At 35.4% G+C, this 20,623-nt stretch overlaps 1 long non-coding RNA gene across 1 annotated transcript in view; it reads left to right on the top strand.

Moving 5' to 3' along the window:
* The window catches only part of LOC141580621 (uncharacterized), a 97,612-nt gene extending 92,328 nt beyond the window's left edge, over nucleotides 1-5,284 (top strand). The window contains exon 4 of the long non-coding RNA XR_012512895.1: nucleotides 5,177-5,284. This is a non-coding gene — a long non-coding RNA (uncharacterized LOC141580621). The remainder of the gene's footprint in view (nucleotides 1-5,176) is intronic.
* The last annotated feature ends 15,339 nt before the right edge of the window (nucleotides 5,285-20,623 follow it).

The following is a 20,623-nucleotide window of genomic DNA, read 5'->3' as shown; positions in this document are numbered from 1 at the left end:
TATTCATATTATGTTGGAGAGTTTGCTTCTGCTAAAACTCATACACTCAGCTATTGTAATAAGAAAATAATAGTAATATGGTCTTAGAGGGAAGAAAGTACCCAGTGTGTATATATGAGATGCAGAGAAGCAGGAATACATGATTCATACACTAGGAAAAAAGCAGGCAAAATAAACGCTTATGAAAAGAATTGGATGCCACATTAAACAGAAAAAGACTTCAAAATAGCTATTATAAATATATTCAAAAATGTAAAGGAGACCATAATTAAAGAGGTAAAGAAATGTAAGATGACAACGTCACATCAGATAATGAATATAAATAGAGATAAAATTTTCTAAAAAATAGACATTCTGGAGTCTAAAATGCAATAACTGCAATGAAGAATTCACTGAAGGAATTCAAAAGATTTGAACTGGCAAAAAAATTAGTAAATTTGAAGATATATCCATAGAAGTATGTGTGCCAAATCATAGAAAAAAGAATAAGGAAAAATAGAGCCCCATGTAATGATAGGACATCATTACATACATGAACACATATGTAATAGAAATATCAGGAAGAACAGAAATAAATAAAGGAGAATTAATATTTGAAAAAATAGTATATTTAAAATGTTCTAAATTTGTTGAGAAATAACAATCTATGCATCTAGGAAGCTCAATGAACTTTCAGTAGCATAAATGCAAAGAGACCCACAAACAGACACATTATAGTAAAAATGCTGAAAGCCAAGGACAAAAAAAAGTCCTGAAAGCAGAAAGAAACATGAATCACTACTTACAAGGAAACCTCAATAAGATTAATAACTGACTTCTCAGCAGAAATGGTATAGTCCAGTTGGTTGTGTGACAGCATATTCATAATGCTCAAAAACAAGTAAACAAACCTGTCAACTATGAATTCTATAACCACCAAAGCTATCTTTCAAAAATGAAAAGGTATTAAAGACATTCCCTAAAATTAAAAAAAATAGAACTAAGAAAATATGATGACAACAAACTTAGTAACAAGATATAGTAAAGGATAGCTTCAGGCAGAAAGATACTAACTATACATAGCAATCCAAATCTACATGAAAAAATAGGGGTTAAATAAAGGTAATTGTTTATCAAAAATGACATATTTAGGAATAAATTTAACAATATGAGTATAAACAAATACTGGAAAACTATGAAATATTATTTTAAAAACTAGGAAAAAAGCAGGCAAAATAAACGTCATTCTAAGTCAATGGAAAATATTTCATGTTCATGGAGCAGAAAACAATGTTGTTAAAAGAAATAGACAGCTTGAATTGAGCTACAGATTCAATACAGTCCCCTGCAGAACTGGAGATGACTTCCTTATAGAAATTGACAAATTTACTCTAAAATCCGTATGTAATTGCAAGCTTTCCATAATAGTCAATACAATCTTGTGAAGAAAGAACAAAGTAGGAGAATTAACACTTTATTATTTCAAAATGTATCACAAAGCTGTATTAATGAAAACAATACGCTATTGAAGTAAGTATAGACTCATAGACCAATGAAACAGCAGTGAGAGTTCAGAAATAAACTCGTGTATTGATGATCAATTTTTTGTGACAAGAGTATCAAGGCTATTCAAGAGTGAGGAATACGCTCTTCAACAAATGGTGCTGGGGTAGCTGAATAACCACATGCAAAGGACAGAAAAAGTGGACTCCTACCTCATACCATACACAAAAACTAACTCAAAATGGATCAGCTACCTAAATATAAGAGCCAGAACTATAAAACTCTTAGAAGAAAATAGAAGAATAAATCTTTGTGACTTTGGATTTGACAATGGTTTCTTAGAAATGACACCAAAAGTGTAAGTAACAGTGATAAAAATAGATAAGTTGTACTTCATCAGAATCAAAAATATTTTTGTGTTGAGAACACTACCCAGAAACTGAAAGGACAGATCACAAGATGGGAATATGTTTTCAAATAATATATCTGATTTGGGTCTTGTTTCCAGAATATATAAAAAACTGCAATAACTCAATGAGCAAATAATAATAATAATAGAATTTTAAAATGGGCAAAGAATTCTTTATTCAAAGATATACAAATGAATATAAATAGACAACAAGCACAAAGAAAGATGCATGATGTCACTGGTCATTTTGAAAATGCAAATCAAAACCACTATGTGATACCAATTCATACCCACAAGGAGGCCATAATGACAAAAAATTTTTCAAGGGCAAAGAGTGAGTCTTGTTGAGGATAGGTAAAATGATTAAGCCACTGTAGAATCTGTCTGCTATTCAAAACGTTAAAAACAGAATTACCAAATGAACCAGTAATTCCACTGCTAGGTATATGTCCAAAAGAAATTGAAACATATGTCCCTAAAAAACTTGTACATGAGTCTTTCTAGAAGCATTATTTATCAAAGCAAAAAAGAGAAATAGCTCAAATGTCCATTGGTAGATAAATGAATAAACCAATTGTGATATATACATATGATGAATCATTATTTAGACATGAAAGAAATTGCTGACACATGCCACAACATGGATAAAACATCAAGAATATTGCTAAGAGAAAGAGACCAGACAGAAAAGTTCATGTATTATCATATTCTATTTTTCTGAAACATTCAGAATAGATAGTATATTAAAAAAAAAAAAAAAAAAAAAAAAAAAAAAAAAAAAAAAAAACAATGATGTTTGCCTTGGCAGGGAGAAGAGGAGTACTCCTCAAAGGTACAGAGTTTTGTTTTGGAGTGAAGGAAATGCTTTTTAACTATAAAGCAATGGGAGCTACACAACATTCTGAATATACCAAATGCCACTGAATTTCTCACTTTAAAATGGTTACTTTTATATAACTTTCACTTTAATAAATTTTAGCAAATAGAGACATGAAGCAGATTAGTGATTGTGTAAAACTGAGGGATGAGGGAGATAGCTAAAACATATGTGATTTCTTTTTTACATGATAAAAGTCTCAAACACTACCACTCAACTGTGGTAGTGTTTGTACATACAGGTAAATATAGTAAGATACATTGACTTGTTCACTTTTAAAAGAGTCAATTGTATGATACTTGAATTACATCTCAAAAAATCTGTTAAAAAGTGATCCCATACTTAGTATGAGTTTTCCCTTGGTGTTACAACAAATTATGACAAACTAGGTTTAAATCACCATAAAATTATCTGATAGGTCTGAAGGTCAAAAGTCTGACATGGGTATCCCCGGAGTAAAAACAAGGTGTCCACAGGGATATATATTCACCTCTGAAGGCTCTAGACACAGATCCATTCCCTCCCTTTTTAGTTTGTTGACAGAATTCAGTTTCTTGCACATAGCCTCCTATATCTCAGAGTCACAATAATATGGTGAATTTTTACTATGTAGTCACTTTCTCTGACTACAGAGTATCTGCTTATAAGAGCTCATATGATTAGTTTAGGCCTGCCAGGATAATCCCAGATAATCTTCCCTCTTCAAGGTCTGTAACCTTATTCACATCTACAGAATCCCTTTTGCTATGTAAAATAACATATTTGCAGGTTCCAGTTCTGCCTATCATGTATGCCAAAACAAAAAGTTGAATATTCTTGTTATAAAATATAAGGAAATAGTGTTCTGACCCTAAGGAATGAAAAACATTTTTAAACAAAACTCAAGAAGGGTTAATCTAAAAGAAAATATTGATCTATTTCCCTATGCTGAAATTAAGGAGATCATAATGAACTAAGGACTAAGTCCTAAGAAATTTATGCAGAAATGTTTAATATTGTTACTGATATTATAATATTTAATTAAGACCACAATATGACCCAGTTGATACTCATTTTATTGACAAAAATTTAAAAGTGTGATAATGACAAGTATTAGAGAAGATGTGAATGACCAGAATCTATTATAAATTGCTAGTGAAAAATTATAGCAACCATTTTTTTAAAAGAGCTTAATGTTATCTCCTACTATGCTTTGAATATAAAAATCTCCTCCAAAATTCAGGTGTTGGGACTTAATGACCAATGTAATGATATTGAGACATGGGACCTTTAAGAGGTGATTAGATCATGAGGGCTCCTCCTCTCATAATTGGGATTAAGGCCCTTATAAAAGAGGCTTCAAGCACCATTTGCTAATCTTTCTCTTCTGCCTTTTGCCATTTGAGGACACACTTTTCTTCCCTCTGGAGGATGCAGCAACAAGGTATCATCTTAGAAGCATAAAATGACCCTCTCCCCACAACAGAACCTACCAGCACCTTGATGTTGGATTTCCCATTCTCCGGAACTGTGGGAAAATAACGTTCTCCTCTGCATAAATTACTCAGTCTTAGGTATTTTGTTATAACAGCACAAATAAACTAAGATATCTCCTAAAGCTGACTGTTTATGTACCATAAAATCCATTGATTCTATTCCCACTCTTGTACCTACACACCAAAAAATGCATACAAGAATGTTCATAGAAACCCTGTTTATAACAGCAAAAGGAAACAATCCAAACATCTATAAAGCAGATGACCATCTGCATTATATTCATATAGTAGGATATTATGCAGTGCCCAAGCTGTCTAAAACAATGACACACAACAATGTGGATCCATCTTACCAGTGTAATGCTGAGTGGAACTGTTTCCACTCTTGTACATACACACCAAAACATGCATACAAGAATGTTCATAGAAGCCCTGTTTATAACAGCAAAAGGAAACAAATATCTATAAAGCAGATGATCATCTGTATTATATTCATGTAGTAGAATATTATACAGTGCCCAAGCTGTCTAAAACAAAACACATAACAATATGGATCCATCTTAACAGTGTAATGCTGAGTGGAAAAACTAAGTCCCCAAAAAAGTGTGTGTGTGGCAGGGGTGGGGGGCTGTGAATGGGATTATATAGCTGCAATGAAACTAAAGAGAAAAAAAATGTTTTAGGTTACTTGTGGAAAGGTGGCGGGTGGCTGCTATAGTTTGAATGTTTGTCCACTCCCAAATTCATTTTGAAATTTAATGACTATTGTCACAGAATTAAAAGATGGAGGCTTTAAGAGGTAATTAGGCCATGAGGGCTCTGCTTGCAGAAGTGGATTCATGCCTTTATTGCAGGAGTAAGTTCATTACAAAAGGACAAGTTTGATCTCTTTTTTTTCTATTTCTCTTGCCCTTTCTACTCTTGTGCCACAAGTTGATGCAGCAAGAAGACTCTTGCCAGATGTCAGCCCCTTGATCTTGGACTTTCTGGACTCCAGAACTGTGAGCCAAATAACTTTCTGTGCATTATAAATTATCCAGTCTGTGGTATTTAGCACAAAATAGACTAAGACAGTGGGTCTCTAAGTCTCATTATTAAATTTTATTACATTGAATTATAAAATATAAATGTAAAAAGGGGTATTAATGTACAAATGATGAGATTGTGTTATAAACCAGAGATTATAGTTATTCCAATTATGTGCATTTAAGATCCACTTAAAATTTATTCTTCATTGCTCATTTTTTAAAATATTGGGACATCCTTCTTTCTCTATCTTCTTTTCATTACTCTGATTATACATGTTAGTTGTGTCAAGCCCCAAAGTTGACTTGATGTTTCATCTAGTGTTAAGGCTATTTAAATAGTCCATAGTAAATAAAGCCTCAAAGAAAACTTTTATTATCAAAGATTTTTCTTATGAAACAGTTTAAATGCTTATTACAGTATCCAATTATATCAAATAGACATGGCCTTTGTGCAGCCTATACTACTTTCTTGGTGCCTATTTTTAGTCAATAATTTTTTAGTTATTTTTTAAGGTTAATATTGTCAAAAAATGCAGTCCATAGCAATCTTTCAGAAGTCATCACATTTCAGAACAACTAATACCGGAGTCTACCCAAAGGTATGTATTTGTCATCTGAGAACGTAAACAAGCAGCAATAATACATGAAAATTTCTTACCTGAGTAGCCCAAATGATCTCACATACCTCGCCTTATCTCTTAGACAAACACATTTTCTCCAAGAAATAATCATTTCTTGTTGTTGTTTCTAGATGGATTCTCACTCTGTCACCCAGGCTGCAATGCAGTGGCACCATCTCAGCTCACTGCAACCTCTGCCTCTGGGGATCAAGTGATTCTTCTGCCTCAGCCTCCTGAGTAGCTGGGACTACAGGCATGCGGCACCACACCCAGCTAACTTTTGTATTTTTAGTAGAGACAGGTTGCACCATATTGGTCAGGCTGGTCTTGAACTCCTGACCTTGTGATTCGCCAGCCTCAACCTCCCAAAGTGCTGGGATTACAGGTGTGAGCTACCGTACCTGGCCAGAAAGAATCTTTTAAAACTTATCTCCTCCAAGAAGTTTACGCTTGGTTAATATACAAATTTATGAGCCTGTGTGTGTGTGTGTGTGTGTGTGTGTGTGTGTGTGTGTGTATTTGCATATATACACACATATATTTGTGCGCTGCTTACATTCTCCCTTTCAGCAAGCCTTTTGGGGTCTAAATATTTTAGTTTAAAGAAACATAAAGTGATATTAGAGCACAAGAAAAGGACAATGCAATAAGAAATCTTACGTTATACTTTTTGCCTCCTAGTTGCTTTCCACTGGTTAAAAGTGGATGAAGCTAGAAACCATCGTTCTCAACAAACTAACACAAGAACAGAAAACCAAACACCGCATGTTCTCACTCATAAGTGGAAGTTAACAATGAGAACACATGGACACAGGGAGGGGAACAGCACACACCAGGGCCTGTCGTGGGGTGGGGGGCTATGGGAGGGATAGCATTAGGAGAAAAACCTAATGTAGATAACGGGTTGATGAGTGTAGCAAACCACCATGGCAAATGCATACCTACGTTAACAAACCTGCACGTTCTGCACATGTACCCCAGAACTAAAAGTATAATAAAAAATAAGTCCTTACAACAAAAGTTATAACTGTGCCTTTTGTTATGTGATTGTATGTGGTTGCTTAATTGCCCGCAATTCAAACAAATCTCTTGACCTCTGCTGACTCTTGTCAAAGTAGATAAATTTTTCTCAAAGAGAAATTTTATTTTGAGTTAGTCATTATATGTTTCTGAACAAAGAAGTGGGAACAGGGAACAAGGACAAAAGATAAAAGGATTTTTAAAGAGGAGTCATATCATAGGACAGAATCTTAAGTTTTAAATGACTGAAAAACATATTAGATTTTTCTCAAGAGTGTAAAAAACCATATTAAACTTGAGAGGTTTCTGTGTGTAGGAAAGATGCTTTTCTTCCACCTTTAAGTGGAATTGCAGCTTCCATCCTATATTTGAATGTCCATCAAGTGAGCCAGGAAGACCTCTACATTGCATGATTGTATTCTACCTGCAGAGTCCTGGGAAAAACAGGCATTGTTTTTAACACAATTTTACCAGGGGCTAGCCAGTACGAACTACCAAGATTTGGATACTGATTTGCTGCTAAGTGGAGCTTTGCCAGAATTCAAAGTTGGGGATCCCCATCATCAGAAAGCACTAAATGCCACAACCATAGGGGTGTACTCGTAGGGGCAGTCTATGACAGCAGTCAAGGCTGCCTCATAACTATGCAGCTTAGCTTTCAGTGATGAGGATAGTTCAGCAAAACCTGAGATCTGTCAAAAGGGTAGGGTATTACAATAATATAACCCTTTCTGTATCACAGTCTGGCAAGAGCTGTGAATATACATGTTAAATAAGTCAAATAACCACTTTGCACAACTGCAAAAACTTGAAATGCCTTTTTTGTCATGAACTCTGAAATTGCTTCTATGTAAGCAAAAAAAAAAAAAAAATCATAACAATAACAGCAAGAAAAACCCCCACAGCACAGCACCCAGCACTTCTGGTTTATTTATCCCATTCAACCCTTGACAACAAGTATCCAAATTATTTACCGGACAAACTGCATATTCATCACCGGGGTTTGTGTTTCTCCATCTTTGATTATTTAAATCATTGGAGGCAAAAAGTAAAACTTCAGTTCTTATCCCATTCTCTGCCTGACATACATTCTGCACTTCCATTTCCTTTCTCCATATTATCTTTTCTAAACCAGTTGAGTCTCTGCTTCACCATGGACACATCTCCCAACCACAAGGTTCCATCACATCTCTGAACAACGCCATCAGTTCTTTCCTCTAACATACACTTGAGGAATTTATAACATTCTATTTTTCATACACACTAATTAGAGTAATTTCTGTCCACCCAGCATTTTAAAAGACTTCTCAATGCCTGAAACTCATGTTCCTCATCATCATATCTGGCAAAGACACATAGCAGTTGACCAATAAATATAGACTGACTTCATGATCAGAAAAATATCTTTGCCCTTTTTTATGCATTCAAATTAGCAATTGTAGTTTTAGCTGAATAGTGCAATCCACGTAGGAAAAATCTATACTTTAAGAATATTCACTACCTAATTAGAATGCCTCCTCACTCCAACCAGTTGCATAAATGTCATATCTTCATATTTAATATCCCTATTTATTTTCTATGTGTGCACATACATAATTTTTCAAATAAATTTGATCTATCTCATGGTGCAAAGTGTAACTATTTCTAATTAGTTTGATCAAAGATACCATAGTCAGTGCTGAGTAATGGAAATTATGCCAATAAAAATTCTATTGCTTCTGACAAGGGGAAAAATGACCATACATTGATTCAGCCCTCCCAGCCTTCCAGAAAAACATTTACATGTGATGTATTTATAAGGGCACATAAATGTCTATATAGTCACAGTCTGTAACATTCCTAAAGGCCTGCAGCAGAAGCAGCAGGAGAGGAAGTGATTTCTGCTAAGTCTTTTATTATCTGTGGTATTTTCCACTCTGAACTATTGCAACTTTAACTCTTGCACTCTCTGTAAGGTTGGATGAGGCAAACAAAGACATGGACTGACCATAAGGAGATACAGTATTGCTCTCTTATATTATGCAGCATTCTGGAGATTTTGATGTCTGAAAAAAAAAGGAATATCTTTACCAAATAATGACTCATATTTGCTGAGGGAAAGAAGTAAACTAACATGATTATTAAGTATATAGCATTTATGGGAAGTCAGTGGAAATGAGCTGAAGTCAAGTATCTGGGTTCAGATCTAAAAATGACTGACATTTCCAAAGTATGAGAGACTGGGAACAAAAGAAATTTTAAAAGGGACTACAGCAACTAGTGATCAGAAATATATATAGTTACTGCAGAAGATGCCTTTTGGGGAACCATAATAGGAGGCAGTCTAAATAAACAGGTTTTGGGAGGGACTGAGATTTCATCAGCCTTGGTGGTTACCTTTGCATCCAGAACAGAGTTCAAATCCTTCTATTAGGTATCATCCAATTTTAATCAGGTGTGTCAGGTGTGCTGAATCTTAGTTTCTTCATCTAGAAAATATGTCAACCAAAGTACCAGGCATATGAGAGATGATCCATAAATGAAAGATTTTTTTTCTTCTTTCCCCTCACATTTATTTACTAATTTTTCATTCAATAAATAATTAATGAGGACAAACTGATTCCAAGGAGATGGGAAGACAAACATCTACACTTTCAGTGTAATCACTTCTTATATAAAGTTTGCAGTCTGATGAGTAAGTTAGAAACTGATAATATAATTATCAAGTAAATCTTAAGTTACAATCCTTATATGTGTATTAAAGGAAAATACAGAGTGTTGTACAAGAGACCTAAGTCTGAGTTTTCACAGAAGACTTTTTGTAGCATTGGCATTTGTGGCAAGATAAGAAGCATAAATAAGATTAAGCCAGGGGAAAACCTTCCAAAGTAGAAACCAGAGCCTTGTGAAAACCTAGAATCCTAAAGCATTTTGGCAGGTCTTAGAAACAGATAAAAGGTCAGGATGGATGTAGCATACAAAGTGAAAGTGAGATAAGGAAAAAATGACAGCAGATTATGGGAGTATTAATTGCATGACTTTTAATAATTACATGTAAAACTATGAGATTTTATTCTTAGTGTAGTCTGAAGACTCTAAAAGTAACTAAGTGAGAGAGTAATGCAATCAACTTTTATTTAAAAAGTTGATTATTCTAGCTATCTGGTAGATAATCATAAATGCACAAATTAATATGTGGGGAAAATTTTTAGAAATCTTGTATTTGAGGTGAAAGTTGATGGCAATTTGGAATAAAAGACATAAAAATCTCAGTCATAGTTTGGATATATAAGAGACTCAAAAAAATTGTATTTGATTGAATATTGGGGCTACAATGGGGAGAAGGTGAAAATAATATCCATAGATAATTTTCAAAAAGTTATTACTGTGAAGAAAGCCAAGAAGTAGATCATAGCTTAAAGGAAATGCTGGGTCTATGGATTCATATTGTTATTGTTTTAACTGAGGTTTCTAACATGAAAGCCTTAAGGCTTGCCTACGGGCTGATAGATACAGAGTTGTATATTCAATATGCAGAAGAGAAAAAGAAATAATTGAAAAAAAAGTATTTTAAAAAGTGGGATGGGAATCCAGACACAAGAAGGTGTTCCAGCTTAATCACAATTGAACAGGAGGGGAACCAGATAGGAAGAGTGAAGATGAACATCAGGTGGACATCCAGCACTGTGAAGATGATACAACTCCTGAATTAGCTGAGAGTAGAGGACAAAGGATGGGCTTTAAGAAGTTGGAAGAATGAGACTAAACATGAATGGTTTAAGATTATAGGAAAACAAACCTCCCAGAGAAGTGAAATAATATTTCCAAGCAATATTGTTGCCACATTCAATTTTCAGTGATGAGTTGAAGTTGGGACCAGTTGTTATGGGTTTAACCAGGGCTAAAATTTGTCAGGAGATTCTTTTTGTTTGTTTCCCATGGACTTAATATTTACCATGAGGTGATAAATATGGTGGACTGGGGAACCTAAGCTAGGTAAAGAAGGTGGCAAAGACATGAGAGGGATACTAGAATAAAAAGTTTTTTATGAGTAAAGTTTGTGATTCTCAGTAAGTTCAAGAAAATGTGATAGTGGGAGATATGCAGGAATAGGCTGTGAGATTGGGTGGTAATAACCAGATTTCAAAAACTGTGTATTTCCTGCTGATGACATAGTCAATAATGTGACAGACTAGGGCAGATAAAATATTATTGGACGAGAAGGTCATGTAATTGGAAGGCCATGGATTAAAATGTATAAAGAAAATCAGCACATACAGAACACACAAAGTCTAAAGGGTTTTCACAGTAGGTAAGTAATGGAAGACATCAGTTACAAATAAATTTATAAGAAATAACATGGGATGGCCCTTTAATTTGGCCTGTAAAAGAAATAGTTCCCCAATATACTACCCAGGTCAGTTGACATACCTCTATTCCTCAGTTACTTAAATCGATCAATCTATGAAAAACCACGAATTATTCATGGGCTAATTGCTTCTTAGAAACCATGCACCCTAATCTATTTCATGTTACAATGGAAAGACTAATACAAAAAAATAAAGGGTTTCCCAAGGTTACATCTTAAGTTTTCAGGAAACTTAGATCTAAAATTCAGTCAAGCTTTCTTTCTATTCCATCAAATTAAAGCATTATTTTCCAATCTCATAGTGCAAACATTTGGGGTTTACAAACTGGGCCAATAAAAATTACTTCTCTTTCTTTCTCTAGTACTGAATAAGTTGGGAAAAAGAACAAAGAGTGATGCAGATATGAAAAAATCATTTCACTGTTCATAAAATCTAAATTATAGCAGCTTAGTCCCCAAAATTGAGAATGCTCAGTATATTTATCCCAGATTTACAAACTGTTAAGTGATAAGTCATTTACCTGAAATGGAGGAGTTGATGGAACAAAGAGAAGCCAAAAATGTTAAGCTAATTAACATCCTTTGACATGTAAGTAGCTATCAGGAGTAGAAAAGAAATATTTCCAAACACCAAAGAAATCACTATCAGTAATGGGGAAATAAACAGAGAAAGCTCCTCAAATTTGTAAATAAAGTAAATAATATTGGCAATTCTTACAGAATATACCAAAAAATATATAATAAAAAGGTACTTTAAAGAGGTATAAATGACTTTCAGAATCATAATGTCAGAAGAGTATGCAACTCTGAAGGTGAGTGAGCAGTTTTGGAAGACTAGAAGGCAGGGGGAAAATCTCAGAGAAGGCGAAAATCCCAGTGCCCATTCCTCTGCTGTACAAGAAATTGAATACATTAGGCAAAATTCTTTTCTGAGCATTGCAGCTGTAATTTGGAGAATACCCCTTTTGACAAGTTGGATGCCACCCGCAATTTTAGCCATTGAATAACTAATTCATCTTTTAATTTTATGCTCATAATATGTGATATTACATCTTAGGTAGGTATGATTATAGAGCGAGACTGTGCAGGATATGTTGGCTCAAGAATTTCCCACTCCTTTTATTTCCCATATAAGGTCAATAAATGAGCACTTTATATAAGCACATTCATTTATGGGCTTGGTTGATGTGGGTCAACTCTAATAAGAAGTAAAACTTGCACTAAACTCACAAAAAATATATTAAGGCCCAAGCCAGCCTTTCTGGCCATACCTGAATGCCATATACAATTTTTGTATTTTAAATTTCATCCTGAAAAAGAATATTTACCTTCACACCATCTTACACTGAAAGGACAGACCAACTTTTTTTTTTAATTGTACTTTAGATTCTGGGGTACATGGGCAGATCATGCAAGATTGTTGCATAGGTACATTCATGACAATCTGGTTTGTTGCCACCATCCCCCCATCACCTATACCTGATATTTCTCCTCATGTTATCCCTCCCCACCCTCCCTTCCTCTATCCCTCCCATAGCCTCCTCCAACAGACCCCAGTGTGTGATGCTCCCCTCTTTGTGTCCAAGTGTTCACATTGTTCAACACCCACCTATGAGTGAGAACATGTGGTGCTTGATTTTCTGTTCTTGTGTCAGTTTGCTGAGAATGATGGCTTCCAGGTTCATCCACGTTCCTACAAAGGACACAAACTCATCGTTTTTTATGGCTACATAGTATCCCATGCTGTATATGTGCCACATTTTCTTTATCCAGTCTATCGGTGATTGGCATGTGGATTGGTTCTAGGTCTTTGCTATTATAAACAGGGTCGCGATGAACATGTGTGTGCATGTGTCTTTATAACAGAACGATTTATACTCCTTCAGGTATATACCCAGTAATAGGATTGCTGTGTCAAATGGAATTTCTATTTCCAGATCCTTGAGGAATCACCACACTGTCTTCCACAATGGTTAAACTAATTTACACTCCCACCAACAGTGTAAAAGTGATCTGATTTCTCTGCATCCTCTCCATATCTGTTGTCTCCAGATTTTTTAATGATCGCCATTCTAACTGGTGTAAACCATTGACATTCTAACGCTATCTCAATGTGGTTTTGATTTTCATTTCTCTAACGATGAGTGACTATAAGCATTTTTTCATATATTTGTTGGCTTCATATATGTCTTCTTTTGAAAAGTATCTGTTCATATCCTTCACCCACTTTTGGACAGGTTTGTTTGTTTTTTTCTTGTAAGTCTGTTTTAGATCTTTGTAGATTCTGGATATTAGCCCTCTGTCAGATGGGTAGCTAGCAAAAACTTTTTCCCATTCTGTTGGTTGCTGGTTGGCTCTAATGATTGTTTCTTTTGCTGTACAGAAGCTCTGAAGTTTAATTCGATCCCACTTGTCTATTTTGGCTTTTGTTGCTATTGCTTTTGGTGTTTTAGTCATGAAGTCCTTGTCTATGCCTATGTCCTGAATGGTTTTGCCTAGGTTTTTTTCTAGGGTTTTTATGGTGTTAGGTCTTATGTTTAAGTCCTTAATCCATCTGGAGTTAATTTTAGTGTAAGATGTCAGGAAGGGGTCCAGTTTCTGCTTTCTGTACATTGCTAGCCAATTTTCCCAACACCATTTATTAAACAGGGGATCCTTTCCCCATTGCTTGTTTTTGCTGAGTTTGTCGAAGATCAGATGGTTGTAGATGTTTGGTGTTTCTTCTGGGGTCTCTGTTCTGTTCCATTGGTCTATGTCTCTGTTTTGGTACCAGTACTGTGCTGTTTTGATTATTGTCAACTTGTAGTATAGCTTGAAGTCCAGCAGCATGATGCCATCAGCTTTGTTCTTTTTGGTTAGGATTGTCTTGGCTATGTGGGCTCTTTTTTGGTTCCATATGAAGTTTAAAGTGGTTTTTTTCTAGTTCTGTGAAGAATGTCATTGGTAGTTTGATGGGGATAGCATTAAATCTATAAATTACTTTGGGCAGTATGGCCATTTTCACAATATTGATTCTTCCTAACCATGAACATGGGATGTTTTTCAATTCATTTGTGTCTTCTCTTATTTCTGTGAGCAGTGGTTTGTAGTTCTCCCTGAAGAGGTCCTTTACCTCCTTTGTTAGTTGATACCTAGGTATTTTATTCTTCTTGTGGCAATTGTGAATGGGAGTTTGCTCTTGATTTGGCTCTCTGTTTGTCTGTTATTGGTGTATAGTAAAGCTTATAATTTCTGAACATTGATTTTGTGTCCTGAGATTTTGTTGAAGTTGTTTATCAGCTTAAGGAGAGCTGGGCTGAGATGATGGGGTCTTCTAAATATACAAACATGTCATCTGCAAATAGAGACAATTTGACTTCCTCCTTTCCTAATTGAATACCCTTTATTTCTTTTTCTCGCCTGATTGCTCTGGCTAAAACTTCCAATACTATATTGAATAAGAGTGGAGATAGAGGTCATCCTTGTCTAGTGCCATATTTCAAAGGGAATACTTCCTGTTTTTGCCCATTCAGTATGATATTGGCAGTGAATTTGTCATAAATAGCTTTTATTATTTTGAGATATGGTCCATCGATACCTAGTTTATTGAGAGTTTTTAGAATAAAGGGCTGCTGAATTTTGTTGAAGGACTTCTCTGCCTCTATTGAGATAATCATGTGGTTTTTGTTTTTGGTTCTATTTATGTGGTGGATTACGTTTATGGACTTGTGTATGTTGAACCAGCCTTGTATCCCTGGGATGAAGCCTACTTGATCATGATGGATAAGCTTTTTGATGCACTGTTGCAATCAGTTTGCCAGTATTTTATTGATTTTTGCATCAATGGTCATCATGGAGAAGATTTCTTTTTTTGTTGAGTCTCTGCCAGGTTATGGTAGCAGGATGATGTTTGTCGCATAAAATGAGTTGGAGGATTCCCTCTTTTTGTATTGTTTGGAATAGGTACTAGCTCCTCTTTGTACATCTGGTAGAATTCGACTGTGAACTCAAGAACAGACCAACTTTTTGCAGCATTAATCAATTCAAGCAAAGTATGAAGATTCAAGAACTCTAGGATCTTACCATAGTAATTTTAATCCCATCTCTTTACTTCTTAATGGGAATGATCCACCTTGTAATCCCTTTTGCTCCTTTTTTTTCCCCTATTGTCAGAATGTATCTTTTTTCTCTCAATATATTTTTCTTTTTTCACTTCCAAAACCAAAATATAGTAGGTAACTTGAGTGAGAGAGGAATTTTCACAGAGTGTGAGGCATACTGTCAATTTTATTTTTATATACCCCCAGACAAAAGAAATCAGGAGCCCATCTTACTCTGAAATTTCTCAGGCTGATATTGATATACAGCAGTTGCATTTTTTTGCTAGGAATAATTTGTATTTCCCTATGAAATCCAGTTTAAACTAAAACAATGTGCTCCTTATAGAGAAAAATCAATCAGAAACAAGATGATTTCAAAGTAGTAAGGAAAGCAGAATGGGAGATTGCATCTATATTGCTTTGCTTGATGGTAAAATGTTTATGAATGGGCCAAACTTTCACAAGCTTCTGGTCATTCTTTGTACTTATCTCCCACTGGACACATCTGGGAATTTAAAAGAAGTAATAACATGATCAGAAGCTCCAATTTGCTCTGGGGTAGAAAATCAAAGCCTTATATACTATTGAAAAATCCCATTTGATTAATAATTGGGGAAGCATCCAAGATTTGTGTACAGGCTGCATAGCAGAGTCAGAGTAGCATGAAGAGACTAAAGGTCTGAAAGTGCTCAGGATCAAAGAAATAAGGTCACCCCACTTACCTTTGCTATATAATAGAGTGTGTCTTCCTGAAACACACCATGGCTATCTCAGATGCCCTGTAGCCACACGGAAAGCAGTAGTGAGGATTTGTGGTTTAAGTAAATTACTTTCAGAAGTCATGTTTCCAAGCGATTAGCGTGGAACAAATATTCTGAAAAATCTGGGTACAGAATACTTATTTCTGTAAGCAAGTCAATGGGATAAGTGACAATGTAGCAACTTCACCTCTTAAAATCACTAGTTTACATTTGAGCAATGGTACTGTATTACAAATATCATGCTCAACACTATTAGAAATTAGATGAGTAAACATGCCCAAGCAAAACACAACACCCTATTTTTTTCTTCTTACCAGAGAAGATACTTATTTTATAAGTAAAAGTTTGGTTGATTATAATAGAGAGCAACAAAAACAGCCTTTTCCCTAAGGCAAATTAAAACCGTTTTGGAGTTTTCATTAAAATAATAAAAAAACTCTAACCTGAGTCATCATGGCAGAATGGAATTATATCAGTCAGGAGAGGCTAGGTAACAACCTCAATAAGTTACTAAACTAACAACCCCAAATTCTCAGTGGCTGAAAAACAAAGTTTGTTTTTTTTTCTTGTACTGTATGTTCACTGAGTTAGGCCAGAAACAGATACTCATTATAGCCGTTCTAGGAAACAGGATAACAGAAGATCAACCAAACTGTGACATCACTATCTCACCATGTGCTTTCTTGGTTGCAATCTACGTGGCTGAAGATGGAAGAGCACTGGCCTAGTGAATGTCCTGGTTTGAAAAATATACTCACCACTTGCACTCACATTTGCTTGGCCAGAACTATTCACCTGAGCTTGCCAAACTTCAAATGGGTGGGAAATAGATATTCTTATTCAGACATTAGTGAATAATAACAGTAACTATTTGTAATACCTTGCACAATTCAGTATTCAAACTATATATTTGGTTGTCTTTCAACACATCCCCAGGGGAGGTGTCCCAAAAGTCCAGCATATGCATGTGATGAACGGTGGTATTTACAACTAGTTCAGATGCGTGTCCTCTTCCTTAGGTAATTAAGAACTAAAAAACAAGCTGTCTGTGTTTAATAACTGTATCACTGGTGAAGCCAGAACAGAATAAAAACAAAAAAATTTTATATCACTTCAGAAAGAAGAATGGGAAGCAGAGTACAGGTATTGATTGACTTACGACCTATACAACTTACGACCATTCGACTTTACGACCACAATCGCTAGCCACGACTGCTCCACGTCTGGCAGCGCAAACGATGCCCAGCTGGGCGTACAACAGTGTGGACCAGCTACCGGCAGCACTACCATCTCCGCGTGCACCATTTCCACTGTACATATAGCCTACTCAACTTACGACCAGATCGTGTTATGACGTTCTGCAGTCCTGACCGTGGTCGTAAGTCGAGCACTAGCTGTAGTCACTGGTTCATAGTAACACTGAAGTTTCACTGAGCAGGCATTGGTAGGGATCCTCTATTAGGAAAATATCCTTCTGTGCCTTTCAATATTTCCTCAAATGCTTTCTTTTATTTCTCTCTGGTAGTGACTCCTCTGCTGAGTAGCTTTTCTGTTTTTAGAAAGTAGTGAAATATTACACTGCAGAACATGGAATATGATTTTATACGAGGCATCCTAGGTATCAGATGAAGAGAATATAAACCACAAGCATGGGGAAGTTAGCCCCTAATGGAATGATCTTCGACCAAAACACAACAGAAAAAATGAAGGAATCCTCCTTTCTCTCACCCATGTACTATTTCAAAGCATGGTTATAACCCTTGCTACACTTTCCAAGAACTACTTTTGGAGTAGTACATGGAAGAGAGGAAAGATAGATCATTTATATTTGGTTGTCTTCCTTCTTCCTATTTACAAACATATCTATGTAGCAACTTAATGAAAACAAGCAAATCAAACACTGGCCATTAAATGTTTCAGACAACATGTGAAAATTTTCTCTCCTCTCTTTTCATTGCCTAGAAAAAGTAACATGGGTATGTACAACTTCAAGGATTAAATAATTATAATTCTTCATATGCCTGGAAGAAAAGGAGAGGAAAACAAGATGTCAGGGTATATGAGTAACATCTACCATATGCCCTCCGTGTTCAGACTCTCCAGCTCTTCTACATGTGGCTGTATGTGTAAGTGAAGCCAAGGTCTCCACCACCCTAGAAATTTCTTTAAGCCACTTTCCAGCATTCAGAAAGCTAAGCCTCGCTTCATCTTCAGGGGTGGTATGCTCCTATATCCACTAGTATTTGGGTTAGGAACCCTTGGGACATTAAGATTCATTCTTGAAAATATTAAGAGATTTTTTAAAAGCCATAGTCATTCTTAGTTTAACATTGTTTACTCTTTGAGAGAAGTGGCTCCAAGTACTGAAAAGTCAAAAAGAAACAACAACAACAAAAAAAAAACCCTCACATTTCTCAAAGTACAGTAAAACAGAATGCAAATTACTATATTAGTATAATATGCTGTAATGCTAGCTCTTATCCTATTTTCTGGCATACTACATTTCGAAGTACAAACTTTTTTAGGTCTCTACTTTTCGATATTGTCACATTTTCTAAAAGTAGAAAATTCTTCAAATGTTCTGTGTAAACTAACCAAAAATATACAGCTAAAGAACTAGTATCATCATAATAAATGGTTTATAATTTTAGTTTCCTTTATTTCTTACTAAGAAAGATACTAAGAAATAATAATTTTAGTATTTAAAAATGTTCATTTTAGGTTAATTCTATTTTGTATGAAACATGTAACTTATTTGTACAAAAGTTGCTAAAACTTGGTTAAAATCATATTGTTATTCATGTTTTTATTTTCTTCTATTTTTGTTTCTTTTTGGATAAAAGTTTTCGGCTATGCCTACAACATTCCCTAGAATTTTTATTTTCTGGCCACTACTGTACAGCTGGATGAAAAAGGAAACAAACATTTGCATACATACATATTTGTAATTACTTATCATAATGTTGCTTTACATTTGTATAATTTCTTAGCTTATGAAACACATAAATATACATGATCTATCTAATTTTCACAGTCTTTGAATACCAATAGAGAAATGAGAAAACTGCAGATCACTTGAGTTAAGTGGTGCGTCCAATGTCCTGATGACATGGGTCAGATTCAGGACAAACTCAGGTTTTTAGCCTTCAAATGTAAAACTATTTTTTTCTTTCTTTAAATTGTCTTGTTGTATTATCTGTTTTTGACCATGAAAAGTTCACAGTACAAAGCCCTAATGGGGAGGAAAAAAATTAGAGAAAATTCATAATTTTTTTTTCCATAGGAAATTTAATGTCTATCTGGATAGATAAGATAACAATCTCTAGGGCTGGGCATGGTGACCTGTCCTTTCAGCACTTTGACAGGCCAAGGCAGGTGGATCACCTAAAGTCAGGAGTTTAATAGCAGCCTGAGCAACATGGTAAAACCCCATCTCTACTAAAAATTCAAAATCAGCTGAATGCCACGGCATGTGCCTGTAATCCCAGCTACTCAGGAGGTTGAGGCAGGAGAATCACTTGAACCCAGGAGGTGGAGGTTGCAGTGAACCTAAATCACACCACTGCCCTCCAGCCTGGGCTATAGAGCAAGACCCCATTTCCAAAATAATCAAATAAATAAAATCTCTTATTTTTTAAAATTTATTTATTTTACTTTAGGTGCATTCTATATATGGCATTTCTCCCCATGTTATCCCTCCCCCCTCCCCCCATTGTCTCTCCCCTACCCCCCCTCAACTGTTCCCTGTGTGTTATGCTCCTCTCCCTGAGTCCACGTGTTCTCGTTGTTCAACACCCACCTGTGAGTGAGAACATACGGTGCTTGGCTTTCTGTTCTTGGGTCAGTTTGCTGAGAATCATGGTTTCCAGATTCACCCAAGTCCCTACAAAGTACACGAACTCATCATTTTTTATGGCTGTGTAGTATTCCATGGTATATATGTACCACATTTTCTTTGTCCAGTCTATCATTGATGGGCATTTGGATCAGTTCCAGGTCTTTGCTATTGTATACATGGCTGTAATGAACATACGTGTGCATGTGTCTTTATAGTAGAACAATTTCTAGTTCTTTGGGTATATACCCAGTAATGGGATTGCTGGGTCAAATGGAATTTCTATTTCTAGATCCTTGAGAAATCGCCACACTGTCTTCCACAATGGTTGAACTAATTTACATTCCCACCAACTGTGTAGAAGTGTTCCGATTTCTCCACATCCTCTCCAGGAACTGTTGTCTCCTGATTTTTTAATGATCACCATTCTAACTGGAGTGAGATGATATCTCAATGTGGTTTTGATTTGCATTTCTCTAATGACCAGTGATGATGAACATTTTTTCATATGTTTGTTGGCCTCATATATGTCCTCTTTTGAAAAGTGTCTGTTCATATCCTTCACCCACTTTTGAATGGGGTTGTTTTTTTTCTTGTATATCTGTTTTAGTTTTTTGTAGATTCTGGATATTAGCCCTTTGTCAAATGGGTAGATTGCAAATTTTTTTTCCCATTCTGTTGGTTGCCAA

The sequence above is a fragment of the Saimiri boliviensis genome, chromosome 1, assembly GCF_048565385.1.
Source record: "Saimiri boliviensis isolate mSaiBol1 chromosome 1, mSaiBol1.pri, whole genome shotgun sequence".
Classification (NCBI taxonomy): Eukaryota; Metazoa; Chordata; class Mammalia; order Primates; family Cebidae; genus Saimiri; species Saimiri boliviensis.
Note: the sequence above shows the minus strand (reverse complement) of the source record. Positions and strands in the feature narration are given on the sequence as shown.